The 4862-nt window shown below is 35.5% G+C and overlaps 1 pseudogene; it reads right to left on the reverse strand.

Annotated features, from left to right (window-relative positions):
• Positions 1–1049: 1049 nt before the first annotated feature.
• LOC146899273 (putative histone acetyltransferase HAC-like 1) lies at positions 1050–4112 on the reverse strand (annotated as a pseudogene).
• Positions 4113–4862: the final 750 nt, after the last annotated feature.

The following is a 4862-nucleotide window of genomic DNA, read 5'->3' on the forward strand; positions in this document are numbered from 1 at the left end:
GTACACTCAAGAATTGCACTAATAAAATAGAAGAAACATAATATAGCACCCAACACCGTTTACAACAAAAAACTGTTTTTGTAGACAATTGATCTCCAATGTTTCCTTGAAATATAGCATTAAAACCAGAAAGAACCAGTAGCTAAACCACTATTGATAAGAAACATATTCCATCTTTCGATGTAAAGCTTTTTGCCGATAAATTGAGAGCCACAAACATACAACTACCAAGAACCTTGTGCCATCAAACTCTTCAAAAAATTTTACTGTATCCAAACAGATACTACTAAACAAGCCTCATATAGTTAACATACAACCCTCTACATAACACCACCAACACAACAAACATATGATAAACTGACATACAACATTTTTTTTTCAACTATAATTCTTCTAAGTACATTCGATACAATCCATATATCATTCTTCTTCAACTTGTTGCTATTTCTAAGGATCAAACCCATACACCAAATTCAACAAAGCACAAGAGAAATTGTTTGTCACAAGAGATTCATTGACCAATTTGCTTGATTTTTGTCAATTTCAAGGGACATTTTGCATAAAGTGTGAAATTTGAAGGGGGTATTTACACAAAGTGGATTACATACTTTTTTTGAAATCATTTACATGTTTAAATAAAACAAAAGTGTTGATCATACTTTATAGAAGTGCATATCATATCAACTTTTAATAAAATGTTTTTTCACTTTGGATCTGAATGATTAAATTTTGTACAAAAATTATGATCATAAAGAAATGGAGATAAAAAAGCTACAAAGTAAACAATAAACACAAGAATCTCCTTCGAAGGAGAAATGCAGAAGAAAAATCAAGAAAATGACAGGGTTAGGGGCCTAATTGTTCATGAATCATGAATCATGAATGAAAAGCCATCAATGTAACACTTCAAACATCATACATTCACAACAAAACAAAATTTATTTTCTAATTTCAAGTCTCCTTAAAATGAGACTTGAATTGAATGGTTGGAGCTTAGGCTCTCAACCATTGAATATATATTCATAGCAACACAAAATTGAGTCTCTTATTTTAAGAGAATGAATAATAAGCCTATTACTAACCTATGTATGTTATATAATCAAATTAATATACACAAAAGGAAAGATGAAAATCACAACACTTGTGTCGAACTGTTTACGCTTAAACTTCAACGAAAGTTAATATGCTTCATCAAAGCTAATAAAATTTGGCAAGTGATTGATGCACGTTGACTGCTTATAACCACTTATTGTGCACTCTATGTATTCACGAAGATTCATTGGCCAACGTTGCTTCCCAAAACTTCCGCTCTACGACAAGATTCAGAATGCATTGATCTCTGTTCTACATGTTTCTTCAGATAACTGCAAAATCAACATCAATATAAAAGAATAAGTCAGAAAATAGAATATCAAAATTCTCTAGGCAGTGTAGAATTCTAATTGTAACACACCTGCAACGTGGTATTCTACATTCGGAGTCTTTTCAATTTTTGGAGTGAGAAGTTAGTATAAACCATATCTTCTTACAATGCTGGCAGCCCCCATTCACTCAAATTTCGCACTTACTGGCATGAGAGAACAACTTCTTGATATGAGAACAATTTGGAGCATGGTTCAACCTTAGTTGCGCGACATTGAGATGCATGCTTCAAAACGTTTATTAGTTGCACCATCTGTGTGTAAGTTAGTAAGTATGATCAACAATCTAGTCTAAAATAAATTAGTACTGAAAACAATACATCAAGAAAATTAAATTCATACCATTTCCTTATTTGACTCCTGATTCCCATATTGACATACTGGTGTTGAACTCTTTTGAGTCGACTGGTATTCATTTTGAGTCAACACATTAGGATTGTGTAGATGGTAGAGGATCATCATGGAGGAATACTTGGCACGACGAAGTGTGTTAAACTGAAACTGAGACTTCTGGCAGAAGATCAAAAAGTTGTCTATATTTTCAAACAATCTACTGTAACACCCAAGACTAATGAGGGCGGGGAGTGGTCACCGGTGCACAAGGCATGACAATGAGCGGCTTCCGACAGCTTCTAGATGAACCGAATCATATCGGAATGAGAGGGATCTTGAGGCCGTGTAGGTATGGGACTACATGGTTGAAGGAAGGCTTATAAGAATTGTTTGGTACTACCTATATCAACAAAATTCATCTTCTTTTTGGTAGCCCAATCCATAAGAACACCACAGTTAAGTGTGCTTGACTTGGAGTAGTCTTTGGATGAGTGACCTACTGGAAAGTTTCCAGGTAAGCGTGCGAGTGAGGACAAAACATGCTGAAAAGACTCGTGTTGGTTTGTAGGGTCAGTCGGCAATGCTTAAACTCACCTGGGATGTTACAAATGGTATAAGAGCAGACCTCTCTCAGTACGATGTGGTTTGGGGACGAACCAAGTTGAAGCTGTGGTCATGTAACACCCAAGACTAACGAGGGCGGGGAGTAGTCGCCAGTGCAAATGCATGACAATGAGTGGCTCCCGACAGCTTCAAAAGGAACCGAATCACATCGGAATGAGAGGGATCCTGAGGCCTTGTAGGTAAGGTACTACATGGTTGAAGAAAGGCTTGTAAGAATTGTTTGGTACTACCTATATCAACAAGATGCATCTTCTTTTGGGTAACCCAATCCATAAGAACTCCACATTTAAGCTTGCTTGACTTGAAGTAGTCTTTGGATGAGTGACCTACTCGGATGTTTCCCGGTAAGCGTGCGAGTGAGGACAAAACATGCTGAAAATACTCGTGTTGGTTTGTAGGGTCAGTCGACAATGCTTAAAGTTGTCTAGGATGTTACATCCACTCTCAAGGACGATATCATTACGTTTAGTGTCAGAGGGGATATCATCAACAACAGCCTGAAAATGACACACAATTCAATGTTTTGCATGAAATTACCTAATGGTGAGAAAATTATATGAAACACTTCAGGTTTAGATTGTTACCTGACAAAGTGTACGCACCTCGCTGTTCTTTGAAGTGTGTTCGTCAGAACTATGGCATCTGAAATTTGTGAAAAATGAACATCAATTACAACATCCCTTTTTATTTCAATTCAATGCAAACCATTGTAAAAACAGTTCATACATGTTATCAAGTTATCATACCTTTCACACACCTGAAATTTGTCGCATTTAGTGCAAAACCATCGCTTCCCAGACACTATCACTTCATGGCAGTGCATGCATGAATATCGCAAGTGAGCTACGAGGAAGTCCTCTCTTGTAAGCAATATATTTTGGCCAACCTAATCAAAATTATGAAAATAACTTAAATTGGTCTATAATAAGAACACTATAAAGGGAAAAAGATAAGATATACATACTTTTTGCATCACCAGAATGTCTTTGGAAGGTTTGGCATGTCCCATGTCCTTTATTGTTCTATTTGACACTTGTTTCAAAAACTTTTCATAGTCTCTTCTACTCTCTTTTTCGAGGGTATTCGCTACTACCATAGCATTACCGCACCAGCAGTCTCCATCAAATTATGGCAAATGAGAAGTTGTCACCTTGTAGTTCCCTTTTTCCGTAGGAAGAAAGAAATGATCGTACATGTTGGTTAAACCAACGACAATATTTTCATCCATAGCCTTTTTTAGCATTGAAAGATACCTGCACAAATAAATAATATAAACAAAGATGATAAAAGAAGGAAAATCACACAGACACACAAGGAGAAAGTAAGACTGACCAGCGGCGTAGCTTATCATTCTTCGGAGTCTTTTGCTCTTCGGGATGGCAATATAGTATATAATCACCACCTTTTTTTGAAGGAGCACAGGCCCATATGTAGCAAGTCCAGAAACCCCTTTCATTACAAAAATCAAGATATCCAATCTGATGATAAGAAAAGAAAAAAAAAATATAAGCATACAGAATGGAAGGAGTAAATGTTCATTTTATTAGTTTCTATTGGCATATAAATAGTTTAAAAGAAAAATACCAATATCTCATGGTAAACGACGGTACAAAGGGCTTCACCACTCTTTGTCCTTCTTTCAGGCCTAAAATACTTGACGGAATCAAGATATGATATGTATACAGACCGCTGATTGGGATTGCCGCATTCAGAGCCAAATTCCTGGACATACATCATTAAAAAGCTACATATGGAGGAAGAATATCGAGGAAGAATAAGACTCCATGACATTCATCATCATCATCATCATTTTCACATGTCTCCTATTCATATCATATTATTAGATCACTAGGAAGAGCTAGACATGCAAATCAAATAATCGATGTTTGAATTTACCACTATTTATAAAATGACCTAGCTACACACACATACAACATACATGATAGCTTTTGCACCACATGGAGTTGGCATTGGGCAAAAAATGAATTCATTTTTACTTTGGAGAAAAATAGTTAGACAAATTCCAATTGATCAAATGTTTAGAGAAAAATTTCGCTAATCAATATTAATTATAAAAAACTCTCTTTCATATATTTGACAATTAGCGCAAGACAATAACAAAGAATCAAGCGATCTAACAAAACAAAGAAACATTTTGAGACATAATCACATAATGGACAGTTCACAACATATCATATTATATATATGGTTCCATCCACAATAATTAAAAAGATTTGTCATGTTGAGGTTTTTTTTAACAAACCAAAATGAATTATATTAACAAAACCACAAGATCCCTTCAGCACAAGGCATGCCAAAGAGACTACTAAAAATACAAGCAGTCCAATGAGAAATAACAAAACAGTGCTAGCCGATACCCAAACACATTAGGGGGTTCGACCACCACATTTGGGTACCAAAAAAAAAAGTAACATGCTTAGCTTTCGGCCACCACAAAGAATTATATTTTACAAACACTATTAT

This window comes from Medicago sativa, chromosome 8 (genome assembly GCF_051527215.1).
Source record: "Medicago sativa cultivar Bolivia chromosome 8, Bolivia_mono, whole genome shotgun sequence".
Taxonomy (NCBI): Eukaryota; Viridiplantae; Streptophyta; class Magnoliopsida; order Fabales; family Fabaceae; genus Medicago; species Medicago sativa.